This window comes from Corapipo altera, unplaced genomic scaffold (genome assembly GCF_003945725.1).
Source record: "Corapipo altera isolate COAL_440 unplaced genomic scaffold, ASM394572v1 308, whole genome shotgun sequence".
In the NCBI taxonomy this organism is placed as follows: domain Eukaryota; kingdom Metazoa; phylum Chordata; class Aves; order Passeriformes; family Pipridae; genus Corapipo; species Corapipo altera.
Genome location: NW_020884925.1, coordinates 5,205,682 through 5,220,747, shown reverse-complemented (window position 1 = coordinate 5,220,747; position 15,066 = coordinate 5,205,682). Strand labels below are relative to the sequence as shown.

The 15,066-nt window shown below is 41.2% G+C and overlaps 1 protein-coding gene across 9 annotated transcripts in view; it reads right to left on the bottom strand.

Moving 5' to 3' along the window:
- The window catches only part of OTUD7A (OTU deubiquitinase 7A), a 121,337-nt gene extending 108,070 nt beyond the window's left edge, over positions 1–13,267 (bottom strand). For 6 of the 9 annotated variants that reach the window (XM_027657613.1, XM_027657617.1, XM_027657622.1 and 3 more), the window contains exon 1: positions 13,083–13,190. The gene's annotated coding sequence lies outside the window, so the exon portion shown is untranslated. Of the gene's footprint in view, positions 1–12,673; positions 12,781–13,082; positions 13,191–13,245 lie in introns of those variants that run through there. The other 3 variants (XM_027657614.1, XM_027657615.1, XM_027657619.1) reach the window with 3 other exon arrangements.
- Between the last annotated feature and the right edge of the window lie 1,799 nt (positions 13,268–15,066).

The following is a 15,066-nucleotide window of genomic DNA, read 5'->3' as shown; positions in this document are numbered from 1 at the left end:
GAAGGTAGCAAAGACCATGACTGGAGAACAGACTCTGGCAACGAGAGAAAATCCCTGAGATGAGAGATGCACGAACACCAATGAATGTCAGGGAATGCCCAGGAACCCTGGTCAGTGTTTTCCAAGTCTGGTGACTACAAGGAGGGGCACAACACTGGTCAGCACAACTTTGCACCCAACCTTCCCAAACTAACAGGGATCAACCTGCTGGGAAGGGAATTCAAGACCCACGGAAAGTAGTGCTGGCAGCAGAGCAGGTGAGTGATGTGCAAAATGGAACCAAGCGTGATAAAAGCCCAACTCTTATGAGTTCCTAAATAAACCCACTCCACACTGGGCTTAGCTCTGTCTCACCTTTGACAGTGGGAATACTCAGTCTCCTGTTAGTTCTCCTCAGCATGCTGTGGCCTACCTTATGAAGAGTACTATTTAAAGAAATTTAAGCACATTTTATTCACCATTTAAAAACCAAAAACATAGAAAGTCTAAAAAACCACCAAAACCACCAAACCAACCAACAAAAACCCAAAATCCAAAACCAAAAACCAAACTCCCCCAAATCAGAAAACATTTACATAATTCAACTTTATAACTGCAGGTCTCAAACTGAAGTTTTGCACTTACAAAAGTATTTTGGTAGAAAATGGAAAACACTGTCTGTCAAAAGAAAAATTAATTTCATACTGTTAGTTGCTGCTACCTCATGGAAAAACACAGCCTACCAAATTAAAAAATTAAACACTAACCTAAAATTGAAGTTCACAATTAATAATAAAGTCATGAATGCATGGAAGGGTATCAAAGAATTAATTTTTATTTCACGATTTCCATTTCATATATCATGAAAGGAAGCAGGCAGAAGTATGAAAGCTTGGACATAGAAAGAGCATCTTAGTCTCCTGGGAGTTCATTTTATGTTGTAACTGGTGAAAAGCCTCTTTAAAAAGGTTATAAATACCATATTAATTTCATTAGGAAAGCTCCCATGGCATATTAATTTCATTTCTGGCACTGTTATTGCATCTTTTCAGATACACAAAATCTTAGGAGGTAATTTTCATTAACAGTAAAGACCTGAGAAATGCAACTAAAATATTTTAAACAGATTGGTAATTCAGCTGGAAAGCATGCAAGTTTATTAGTATACTACTATTCTCTTCTAATTAACACCACACTGACACACAAGAGCCAGTAGGTTCTGCTACTGAAGTTCTGTTACCCTCAAGGCCTCTGTGTTTGCAAAGACTGCCTGAACAGCCCTCAAAAGATTAATGACCTACTCCTTTACTTAAGGCAGATCCTCATCTTCAGTGATCACATATGAGCTCTACAGCTAAGCATGAAATTTAACAACCGTCTTGGTTTATGCTGTGAACAAAGAAAACTTTTCCTCCCAAACACTTGCTACACTGGACTATTCCGGACACATAAAACACTGTAAGTGCCAGTTTGTACAATGGCATTGGCAGCCTCTCCATCCTGACCTTGATTCTCTAACCTGACTTACACATACAGGCCTCTGAAGTCACCTACAGACTCAGCAGAAGTCAAGTGCAGCTTTCTGTCAGAGGATAAACAAATAAAATTTATAAAATGCAGACAGAAAGCAAAGTCTATCAAAATAAGTCTGTAGATACATTTCACACGCTATGATCACAAATACAGTATGGTTATTTTGTATGTTTTAAGTCATGACAATTCTAAAACCTGCATACCCTTACTGCTTAACTGAGGCACCAGCTTAGCTATCAGATGAAAGCAAATCCTTTTCTCTTAGTCACATTTAAACCCAGGCTGTTCATTCAACTTCACTCTTAGTTACAAGGAAGGTAACACAAAGTAGCTGCTTTGAACCACAAAGGTACAACCTGTGTGACCAAAGCTGCTACTTCTTATGGATTCATGATATTCATCTAATGAATTAAGAACCTAAATCAGGAGTGTCTTTCTGAAAAGGATGCTGTAGTTCAACATGACCTACAGATTTTCAAGAAACTCCACCACTAAGTTCTACAGCCTCAGAAATCTAAGGAGTCCCATCCCAGGCATCTCTCCGTCAAAACACTAAATCCACACTGCAGACCACAGCAGATGCAAACTCTCCGAAGAATTTACCCATTAATACACAGAAATTACACTATGGAATAAGAAAAGGCAACTTTGAAGCCCTGCTCCCCTGAACATTGAGGCAAATTTTGTTAGTAGTAGTACATTTGTCCGTTCTTTGCGCAGTTTCATTTGAAATTGTTTTTAAGAGGTACTGAAAATATATTTTGTAGAAACTTTGTTTCATGACTGATCATTATTCACAAAGCAGTATAAACCCTATGATTGACAAGCATGGAATTAATAAGACAACCTGCATTTAGAGCAGTTCTACAACACCCCTGGATCACAGAACGGGTGAAGCTGGGAGGGAACACTGGAGGTGCTGTATCTGCCACAGCTGATGAAAGACTTCAACAACTGCAGGTTCAGTTTTAAATGGTTCTGTTTTAACGGTCAGGAAGCTGCTCCTTTTTGTAAAGTACAGAAGAACAGAGAACACGCAAGGGCTTGGGACTAATATGCAGCTCTACTTTTTCAGATACAGAATCAATGTTTTGAATTGGTGTTTTACAGCTTGGCTACTAATGAAGTTACAGCTTCATTTGGAAGTTTAATCATCAGGACAAGAATAAAACTTTTAAAAAATACTTTGTATGACCTAGAAGCCTAAATCTCATTAAAAGAAGTCATGTGATCTCTTAAGGACCTGTAGTCAGGTCCTTTTCAAGTGAGGCAAGGAGCATTGGAGATTTTGAAACAATTTTCTCTCCAGAGGCTACTGACATAAAATAATTCACTTAAGTCTCCTTGCCTCAAAAAAAAAAAAAATTTATCTCGACTATTAACACGAAAAACTAAAATGTTCTGTTGCAAAACACTAACCAAAGATCTAACCAAGGCACTGGATCCCAGAGCTCCAGTCTGCTTTCTGCTACGCTTGGTCAACTGTATCAAACCCTGTGCCATTTACATACCTAGAAAAATGTATTCCAGAAGATCACATTGCTTGGTTTGTGAATGACTAGTAATGTATTTAAACAAAATGTGCTTATTCTTAGCCATAACATGTTTCCTGTAACACTGAAATCCTCCGCTAACTTTTTCTGTAAATCCAACAGCCCCTCCTGTCTTATTTAACATGCATTATATGCACTGACCCAATTTAACAGTGCAAGGCTTGAAGAAGAGCTGTTAGATCTACAAATATGTAACACCACTACATTCCAGTCAAGCAGTGGGAACGTGAAGAAGCAACACAGAAGGAGCACTGCATATTATTAGCAGCTCTCTCTATCCAGATATTTTAATAAGTAGGCAATAAGCTTTCTCCTACCTGGCAGCTTAGGAACGGCTAAAAATTAAAAATAAAATAAACCACAAACCACAAAACAAAAAAAGCTCTCAACTTTCCTGGCAAACTACTGTAGGATTAGCTACTTCCCTACTTCCAAATCATTTTACAAGGCTTAAAGGTATCTACAGGTTTTCAGTAAATATTTTCACAAGTCAACAATGGTGTCTGCAAATCTTCAGCTACATTTTCAACAACCTCATCTTTCAAAACCACCGATAGCCCCCTGTAACTATACACATAGTTTTATACAAAGCAGAGGAAACACAGTAGCTGTTTATAACTTCAGCTGGAAGATCACACAAAGGTCACATTTTGCATAAACACCTGCACAGACACTGGAGTTCCGCTCTGGTGTTTTCACCTTCGCAGCACTTGCAGAACCATTGTCTGCAGTGCTCATTATCTCCAGTCATAATTATCACCAGGTTAAATTTATCATGGTATAGTGATAAAAGCAAGATAACCACAGGCTACCAGAATTAGAGTTTCATTTATTAGAGACTTTTGCATCTAGTTCTCAGGAACTGTTCAGCATTGAATAGTTATAAATTATCTCCTCTTAAGACCATGAAATCCATACTGGTGAGGTTACAGGTTTCATGGAAATCCATTCTTTTTTTTCTTCCTCTCCCTAAACATAACATTTTTTCCATAGCTGTATCCAAGAAATATATAGCCTGAAGATAAAATATCACTGGAAATCATACCTATATGGCAAACTATTTTATAGTTACATTTTGCCCCACTTTAAAAATGAATATACTGACATGGCATCATTTCAAGCAGCTCAAAATAGATTTTTTTTTTCCATAGATATTAGTCATAAGATGTGTTTTAAAACATTTGGGACTTAATCTGAAACTCTCTGACAGCAAAAGACTGTTTTGTGGGTATGAACAGAGTAATAGGGAACTAAATGCAGGAACAGTGAACTAAGCCCACTTGTTGGCCATCCACTCTTCCAGCATTTCAGCTTAAAATGTATTTTACTGCCACAGTGATTCCCTTTGAGCTAATCTTCTGCCAAAGATGCTCAGAATTCCACAGCTCAAAGGCTATTTTCTGTCATTATTTTACTGGGAGAGAAGGCCCATGTCAGTGGTCTGGGGGAGGTGGATTGATTTGTTATGTTTAAAGCTCCAGGCCTCTTTTTCTTCAGCTCCCAAGGACTAAGGGAGCATGAACCTCCACAAATTTGTTACAGAATCATTTTCTCCTCCATTGATAAGTCTCAGACTCATAGAATAAAAAACATATATATATCATGTTATTGTAACTTCTATAAGATAATAATTGGGGTAAAACCAGTCATAGAACTAATTCGACCCAAAATGCACAATAAAATTATGTGCTCTTCCAACCTTTCCCTCACAAAAATAAAGCACCTTTTTATTCAAACAAACTTCACTATGAAATCCAAAGATGGATATTTAATATTTTGCTGTGACAACCAAAAGGCTTCAGAGATATCTTTTCTCATGAGTACATATTCCTCTATTTATACCAGATAGGAAAATATTTTATATTAAATATGCAAGGTATGTGAAATGAAACTAAGCATATTTTAGGAGACAAAATTGGAGGAAGGAAAACTATAATGGCTCTGTTTCTCAAATTCTGTATCAAAGAAAGTCAAGAGATTATCAGCTAGATGTAACCATCTCACCAACTGCAGATACTCACAGCTGAGCTGCTCAGGAAAGACTACTCCTCTCTGGAGGTAGCAAAAGGCAATGATTTACACTTCCATGCTAATTAAGGTCTACACTTTACTAGTGCAACGTTTTGTCTCATCAGAGCTCATCTCAAACACCTGATCTGCATGAGCAGAGAGGGAGAGCAGCCAGGGCAGCAACACCTCCACAGATGCACATCCATCAGGGTTTCCAGGATGACCACAAACCACCTGTCTGCAGAAATGAGCACATCATCTTTTTGTGGTCAGAGTGCCACAGGCTCCACATCAGCAACACACCATCCTGCAAGTGCCAGGAAATCAGTACTACAGCCTTGCTTTAAAGAAGATTCCCTCATGTGCAGTAAGTAATTAACGGTTTGTAGCATGTGTTCATAATCACAAACAAAGCCAGTGAACACTTGGACCACATTGCAAAATTCTTATTAACTCTCCCAGTCACAAGTTCCGAGATTTAATTTCCAGTGGAAGCCACTGTTGGAAGCCACTGTTTGACCCATCCTCCTATGGCAGTTATGGGGATTTTGCATTTGAAGGGTAAAGGAACTGAGAAAAGTATTTGGGATGGATTAAGTGATAGAGGAGAGTCATTTCCCATCACAAAGATGATGTAGCCCAGAGAGAGACAACATAGTGATTTTGTTGCAAACAACACAGCTCTAGACTTTATGATGCTACTCTTTCTCCTGCACATGCTTTTACCTATCAATGTCAGAAGAAGTTCTCAATGATGCAGATTTATAAAAATGTAAACTGTGTTGCCCAGGAGACATTACAGACCTCTACAGACCTTCTTCAAGAGAACCTTTATGTAAGATGTTTTTTCACAGCCTTTAGTTCCCTCCCATTCTTGCCACGGAAATGCATCCTTTTATTAATCCTGATTAAATTCTGCTTTGAGAATTTACAGTCTGACTATACACTAATGAATATCTTTCTATTTCCTGCCCCAAACCATTTATAGTCCTTATCTACTCAGCATCCTCAGACTGGAATGTTAGAGCAGAAAGATACCAGTATGATTATAGACAGAGAAAAATATGAGAGAAAAATCAGTAAAGCACTTCTGGGTGCCTCTCAGAGAAGGAAGACTATTTATGAGTGAAAACAACCTTTTCTACCTTATTTGAAACTCTGTCTTGAAGTGATTAGCAATGAACAGAACCATAACACAGACATCTAAGAAAACTTCAATTATAGACATAGATGTGAGTTCTGTATAGCTGAGGTTTATATGCATCATATAAAGAAGCCTGAAGGAATAGCCTGTCTATTGCTAAGAAACACTGAGCTTCCACACTGTTCCTCAGCCACTAAGACACCCTCAATCAATCACACAGCTCAAAAATTCATTCCTTCACACAGGCCTTTCAACACAGAAAAGACACTGAATAAAGTCCAATATTAGATTATCTGGTTTCTTCCCCTGCCTCCTGTGATATCAAAATACACATGATAAGAAGCTGTGAGAGTAACTCATAGAACCTCAGATCTTTGTGGCAAACTGTCACCCCAACCTGGAGCTACCCCCTAAATGTGTTGGCATTGATGTGCCTTCCCAGAGTCTTATTTCAAGCCTTGTTTTTATGATTATTGAAAAACCAAACATGAAACACTGAAATTGATATAAAGAAATATTGCAACAGCTGAGATGCATTTAAATTCTGAATTTTCAGATTAACCTCATAATCCCTGAATTTAATCCTCAGCTTCTAAATGCTCAGACATTACCAACAGTCAGGGTTAATGAAAAAACACACCACTTTTCAAGGGCAATTTCTTAACAGCAAACATCCTCAGTTTAGTAAAGTGCAAACACTGTATCAACCTGACTTCATTTAACAGTATCCTTCTGATCTTCTATGGGAGGCTGCTCCATCATATATTGCTTCTGTTAATTTGTGCTGAAGGGAAGTTTGTCTCCAGCTCTTACTCACCCGCCCAACTGAGGTTACCACACTCCCTGTATCTTTCCCACATATGAACTTTATCTAAGTGTTGTGTCTTCTGGCATTCTTTCTGTTTCCAGAAATGTGCCTTCCCTTTATATTCTGCCTTTCCTTTAAACCACTTGTACTCTTCCAGAGACAAAGATGTAAAGAGTTATTTAGAGAGACATGGAGGTGATTTCATTGCTTCACACTTAATTATAGTTTGCTAAATCAATACTTTCTTTACACTAACACAATCTCTTCCCATTACCACAGTGTTATTTAATACACCTGTATGTTCTCTTCCCTGGAATTGACAATGTAACAGCTCAGGACTTAGAGCTAACTGGGATATTTAATATTCTCAGGTAAGAGATGGGCAGGTTTCTGGTAAGGGCTGGCAAACCTGAGACTAAGTGTTCCTGACACATCCATCTGCAGTGCCTTGTATTTGCTCTGGGTTCTGTTCTCAGATAAGTACGTTACTCTGATTAGAGAGAGTGTGCTGTCATATCTGTACCTAGTGATAGCCCAATAGGCTGTGTTTACTTCTACTGTCTGCTGCTTAGTCCAGGGCCAATCCAACCAATAAACTCAGGTTTACCACCATTGAACACCTGTCCTTTACACAGATATCAGAGCTATTTAACACAGGATTAAAGCTCCTTTGCACTACCTCGGGAACTTTAACAGCAATGTAAGTGTTTGCACAGAAATTTAATGAGCATATACCTAGACAGACATATCCAGATATATCTGGGTTCACTTCCTCCATGTCCTTGCTTAGCAGTTTCCAGTGGGGTGTAAATACCCTACAGAGTCACTAACCAGTAATAGAGAAATGACTCATTCCAGCCAAGAGACAGAGCAGTCCAAGTGAGGGACTGTCTTGCACTTTTGTTTCTTGTTGAATAGATCTCAAGAGATGGGAAAAGCTAAGCCAGTACAGATATTGCTGCTCTATGATCTTATTTGGCACTCTTGGACTCATGATTTGTGCAGTTCAGGACAGGCAAAACCCTTTGCAATGTCAGGCTCCCAGATTCAGGTTCTTTCATTACTTGCTGTGTCTGTGCAGACTCTGGCTGTGGGACACAGTCATAGCCTTTCTTTGCTGGAGTGCTTTTAAAGGAAATTATATTTACTGCACTATTCAGAAAGTAATTACAGTAGAAGAGAGTAAAGTGACTTAACAACAAACATCAGTGCTGCAAGAGAGGTCTCTGCTCCAGCGCCCTTGAGAGCGGAAGTCGTCCATGCATTTAATGTTTTGGCAGCACCAATACATAACCTCAGCCTGGTCTGTGGGGTAATACAGAGCAAAGGAATTTGTTCCAGATTTTTTTCAGTCAGGGATATAACATCAGCAGAGTTTCATTCCTGCTAAGGTGCTGAAACATAAAAGATAGAAAATTAGATAAGAATTTTTTCATTCAGTTTTGCTAATAGGCAATGATTATTTCCCCAGTTTCTATGGCACTATCACCATGGCAGCTTGCCATTTTAATCAAAGGCATTGGAACACATTTCTGATACCAGCCCAGTATTCCATCTCCTGGCCACACACAGCAGTACCCACTGAGTAAACTTCCCTGTGACACAGGCCATAATGTCAGCAGACATCAGGATTAGAAACGTGATATTTCAAGTATCTAATTAAAGAACAAGTTTTCAGTGTTCCTTACTCTAATTCTGAAAACAATAGTGGAAATATAACCATTGTGACCAAAATTAGAATCAAAATTCTTTCACAGCTTGCTCAGTTTCTAAATGGGTTTTGCCCCTTTTTTGATTAACTACTCAATGCAAATGATTACTCAGCAGATCCTGAAGGAATGTGCAAGTGAAAAAAGTCACTGTGGAGAACTGAGTATCTGCAAAACACTTGACAGGTAAGAATAGCTACTTTACCCTTTGGACAAAAAACCCCATACTTTGTTCTCTGTACAGGCCACACTGAAGCATCACACACAAGACTGAAACCATGATCAGAGAGCAGCACAACTCAGTGTTCTGAACAATGAAATTTTCAATATACAAGGGGAAGCATTCCAATTTTACTAAATGTACCACGAAGTGTTTGCAGATATGCTCATTCTGAAAAAAACCCCTGAGTATTGAGAAATATTTCCAATAGCAATCCTTCATGTCTTCTATAAAATACATTTTCAGACTTAGAGCAAATTCACAGCCAGTGCATTTCAAATGGCTGAGATACTCTAAAATAATACATGAATTTATAAATCCTTTTAATAAAAGCTAATAAGCAAGTTCAACTCCGTATTTCAAGCCTAAAGCTTTTCCAAAGGTCCACCCAAGAGATATTAAATAAATACAGATAATAATATTCTGCAGTAAAACACTACTGACTAAAAATCACTGGTATAACAGTACCCTAAAGTAGACAGCACTGACCTCAAGAAGAAGAACAACAAGAAACTTAAGTAAACTGAGGATGAGACTTGAAATAGATCACAAGCAGCTTTCTCTTTTTAAATTACTTAGAATCAGAAATACTCAGAAACAAATCACAGAAGCAGTTATGATGGGAAACAACATGAAAACAGAAATGTAACTCAAGTCTTTTGAATCTTCAATACCTCCATACTTGTTAGATTTACAATTTTTCCTCCCTTGGGTCAGTAGTTGGGGAAGGACAACTAAACAGAGTCTAGAAAACTAAACAGAGTCTACAAAATATCTGACAGTGAAACAGTTGTGCTGTTACATTCAGATGTATATACTAACCTGCCTTCAAAAGAAAATCAGTTACTACCAAGGATTTGAGGACAGTTCTGCCATCTTATCTGGGAACAGCTGACTTCTCAGTTTTGTGCCGTGCTTTGTCTTAGGAAATCAATGACACAGAAATACAGGAAGATGCAACAGGACACCCGCACAACATTTATATCACACCTCAACTGGTAAACTTCTCCTCTTGCATAAGACTACACTGCTGAATTTTCAGACCATCTAAGCAGTCAGGTTAATATCTGCCAGCTTTTTCATGAGGGCAACCTGATTCATTTGTTCAGAAGATCTACATACTGTTTAGCCCTATGCTTTTGTCTAAACATCTCTGAATTCATTTGCATGCCTGTGCAGTGCATATCAATGATAAATGAACCAGTAGAATACAAAATCTTCAAAAACAACAACAAAGCCTTTTCTGCTTTCAGTCTTCAATTTAATAACAGTTGCACTTGATATTTTAAGCTTGCCATCTGCTTAATTAAAAGTTTATGTTTAATTTTTGCTTAATATGAATCCCAAGATATCATATGAAATTCAAGTCAAAAGGAGATTCAGATTTCATTATGTTTTTGGAATGCAGAATATATTAAACAGAAGGAGACTTCATTAAACACTGCAAGATATGAGGTCTAGATTGTCTGGAAACAAACATTCTGCCAGTTCCCTTAGTCCTTTCCTTCTCTCCACTCCAATCCTCTCTCCCATACATAACTATGTGGGAATGCCTTGCCACTGTTCTCCTCCTGTAAAGACCACAGAAGGTTACTATGTCTAAAGGCAAGAATAAGCTAAATAACAATATGTGACAGCCAGATGATATACACATTTTTAAAGTCCATATGTGTCTATGCAGTATATAACAAATTTAATAAAAAACCCTATTTCTTCCCTGAAATAACAGAGATACGACACCAGTAAACTCATACAAAACTCTAAGTGAGCAAAACCACCACAGAGATTATATTCAAAACAAATAGTTTTAATTTAAATTAGATGCTCTATATATAGTGCTTTGGCTGATTAAACCATAGCCTCTAATTTTTTAATAAGTAACATAAAGGGCAGCTATGGCAACAATTAGCACAATGGTTGCATTGGTAGCATCAGTCAGTGTTCACAGCCTGCATATACTCAGCTCTATAAAATTCCTTACCTGGAGTTCCCTTCACTCAATGGCCTTTTTGCTGAGTCTATCAACATGACAATAAGGGAGATGTCCCAGGGACAAGGAAAGGTGCAGAGGGAGGCTTACCAGGGAAGGACCAAGTACCTTCCTACCTGCTTATCCTACACTTACTTGGAGTCTGTAACATCCAGCCACCATCACCACTATATGAATTTGTATTGATGAACTAAGACCAAAATCTTCTAGAATCCATTTGCAGAAAAATAGCTTTTTCAAAAATAGATGCATTATGATTAAGCAATCAGTTATTTTTGCCCTATACATACACCAAAAGGAGTCTATTAGACCTGATTCCTACCCAGCCTCATACTCTTAACTGTTGTATTGTACATGAATTAAGTTGGCCCAAAGATGACTGAGTTTCTTGTAAAAGTGCAGCCACAAAAATGTAGTATCACAAGAGAACAGGATCCCAAAGCGTCATTTCTCCCCTGTCACACGGTGATTACGGCTGTGTGGGCACACAGAGCCCACGCTGGTGCTGCGCTCCACACCACCCTCAGTGGTACAGCCTAGGCACACGCATACAGGCCTGGAGGAGAAAGTTTTGCAGAGGATGGCAGGCACTGACATTCATCTATATTCCAGATTCAAATGGGAAAAGTCCATCTTGCCCCTGTGTGAGCAGCACAGTCACACCGGGAAAAATCTGGCCTCCATCCACAGAAAGGAGACCATTTAGTCATTTCACACCAACAGCAGAAAACGGAGCCACATCCAGTCCCAACACACTCCTATTTTAATAACAGATTGTAAATAACAACACTTCTCCTACCAACAGCAGTTTCAATTCCAGAAGCTTAATATACTGTAACTTAAATCTGTGCCATAGCAACCTTTATTAAAGTCAATGTCACTTGTAAAGACTGAGTTAAATTAAAATGTGGGCCAAATTTATCAGACATTAGTTTCCTTTGGATACAGAGCTCAGAACACTGACTGTGTCTCACCCTAGATGTGATATGAGTTGTATACGTTCCCGTCCAGCAATGTATTTTAAACCAGTCCATTCCAAAATACTTGCCCTGATCATCAGTTTCAAGTATTTATTTGTCTGAGACTCTGAAGGTCAAATGAAAAGTGTGAAAGGTTTCTTTCTGCTCACATGTGTATATCTACATGCTAGAAATTGCAGCACTATTCAGGCCTAGGGAGAGAAGCCTGGAGTTTATTACAATGTGCCAGTGTTATGCTATAGCTGGTCAGTTTAAAGGCGCAACCAAGGGACAGCAGAAGAGGCCATTCCCTCCTGCTGCCGGAGCTGTGTGTGCCCAGTAACCACACTGCCCAGCGATGGGGAACTTACTGTGACACAACTATACCAAAAGTAGTCAACAATTTATCCTTTTATTTCCAGCACTGGCTCATGGGGGGCTCTGCATCTTTATGTCAGATAGCTAATGAACAAGCTTAGAACAGACGTATTCCTACAACCTCCAGGGTAAGCGTAGGGGTACGGAGCTTTTTAAATTTAGATTATGTAAGGTCGTGTGCCTCACTGCATTATGTTTTATATGCACATTATATCTCACTGCACCCCGTGAACTTCAAATGATCGTTAATCACACAAATCCAGACCGATACTCTTTTGTAGCTCTTTCAGAAAGAGAACAAATATTATACGCGCATCTAATAGTTACTAGAATGAGGTCAATCCCCCGAATGTCCGGACACGGTCCAAGAAACACAGAAGGATATCCCACCTGCCCAAATCGGCCTCTTGCCCGAGCAGCCCCGAAACACCCGGCCAGGAACAGGCTCCTTGAGCAGGATAACGCCGCAAATGCAGGAGCGGAGCTCCGGCGAGAGTCTGCAATGCAGAAACCCTTCCTGGAGCTCATCAATGAGCCGGGGGAGACGGGGCGGGGGCAGAGCCGGTAGAGCTCCCGCATCCCCGGCCCGCATCCCCGGGCACGGGGTGGGAGGCGGCTTCGAGCGCCGGCTCTGCGCTCCCCGGCCCGGCCGAGGGCTTTGCCCTCCGGCTGTCCGAGCTCCCCCGGGCGCTCCCGCGGCCGGGCAGCCCCGGGCAAGGGCACGGCCGGGCCCGCCTGTGCCACCTGCGAGGGGACACGGCCCGGCCCCGCGGGCGGGAGGAGGGAGAACAGCCCTTACCTGCTCCCGCTGCTCCTCCCGCACCCCGCGCTACCCGAGCTCCATCTTCCTCCGGCCGGAGGGGAAGGGGGAGCCGGCCCGGCGCTGCCGCCCCCCGTCCGCGCTGTGGCCCGGCCCCGCGCCCGCCCTGCAGAGGCACCGGCACACGGAAAGCGACACCCACCTCCCGCCGCCTCCTTCCCATGAAGTCACCGGCCGCAGGGCCGGCCCTCCCTCCTGCCCGCAGCGCCCGGAGCCGCGCTCCGCCCCGCTCCGCCCCCGCCGACCCCCGGGCCGCGCCCGCCCGGAGCCCGGGGCGAGGGGAGAGCCCGGCCGGGATGGGCGAGGGGAGAGCCCGGCCGGGATGGGCGAGGGGAGAGCCCCGGAGCGGCCCTGCAGCCGCCCCTGCACCGCGAACGCTCCCCCGGCCCAGGATGGTGGAGCGGGAGATGGGAAGCGCTGCTTCCTCTCTGTATCCATCGTCGTTCTGGAAAGGACCGTGCCCAGTTTCACCCATTGCAAAAGGGTCTGTTATTCTTAAATTATTGCTTTTCACGCCCCTCCTAGTTGGATATTTCCTTTTACCTGCTCGGGAGAGGTCAGTAAAGTCTACTTCAGGCTACAGGAACTTCTCAAATAACCTGGTTCCAGCTACTTCAGTACACACCCAGGTGTTTTCTGTCTCAGCCAGGTATATTCTATCTCACCCAGGTGTTTTCTATCTCACCCTGTTAAAACTACCTCCCCAACACCAAAGCAGTCTTTCACTTCCACTCTTCCAATAATACTGGGGTTGAAAAGGAAATGGGTTAAGGAATACAACTCTAGAACTTTTCCCCTTTTCCACTTACTGTGACAAAAATAGAAACACCCAAGACCGAGAACTAAGCAAAATATGTGAATAGAAGAAAAAAAACCCCAGAGGCGCAGGAGTACCTGTTCTAGAAACACTGAGAATTCTCACCTGAATTCAGCCTACTATAGATGACACCCAATCAGTGACAAATACAGTAACACCAAATCCTTAAGGAGACACCAAATGGAAACAAAACATAATACCTTTTGCACCAACATAACACATCCGGAGAAATACATCTGGTGACATGTGAAGGCAGCTTTGCAGATACGCACTGTCACATCATAAGTGAGGGTTGATGGTTAGGGAAGAAAAGCAGATCACTCACATTCTAATTCTCTGATAGAACCCCAACATCAGTTTAGAATATTGTTGAAACCCCATGATATGGTTTGAAGCTGTATCCCTGCCAAGTCTCCAAACCTTACCACAAGAAGTCCCCGTCCCCCCGTTCCCCCCCAAACCTCAGGGAGAAGAGGGAGAAAAAAACCAACCAAGAAAACCCGAAACGAGAGAGAGACAGCTAAAGTTATATATAAATATATATATATATATTTTTACACTTATGTTACAGTTATATACAATTGAAATATATATACAATTTCACAAGGGAACGGGAAGGGGGAAGGGAAAAGGAACAAAACCAAAATAAAATATATATATATCCTGATTAGTAGCCCAATATCTAGCAACTAAAAAAAGTTAGCAAAGAAATATCTCACTACTCTCCTTGGGAGAACTGAGAGTCGCTCCGGGACGATCGCCGGCAACCTCCGCCTCCCAAGGTTGACAAGGCCTCACCAGGCCTCGCTCCCAACACGGCAGACTCAACAGCAGGGAACCTGCACCTCCAAGCCGCCGGAAGGAAAGAGAGCGAAGGCCTTCCCTCCTTTCTTCTCATAGTCTGGTTTACGTAAAAATCGTAGGGAATACTGGGTAAATCTGGACCCTTCCTTGGTTACAAACTGGTCACCAAGGAAGGCCTAGACCAAACTACCACACCCCAAAAAGAATCTCATCTCACCTTTGTAAAATATTTCCTTTTATGGCTTATGTGGAGGGCAGAAAACATTTGAAAATGTTCCCAACTGTTCCACGTAAACCCTTTTGCTGTAAATGCACTGAGCTATTAGCTTTTGGCAAACCATG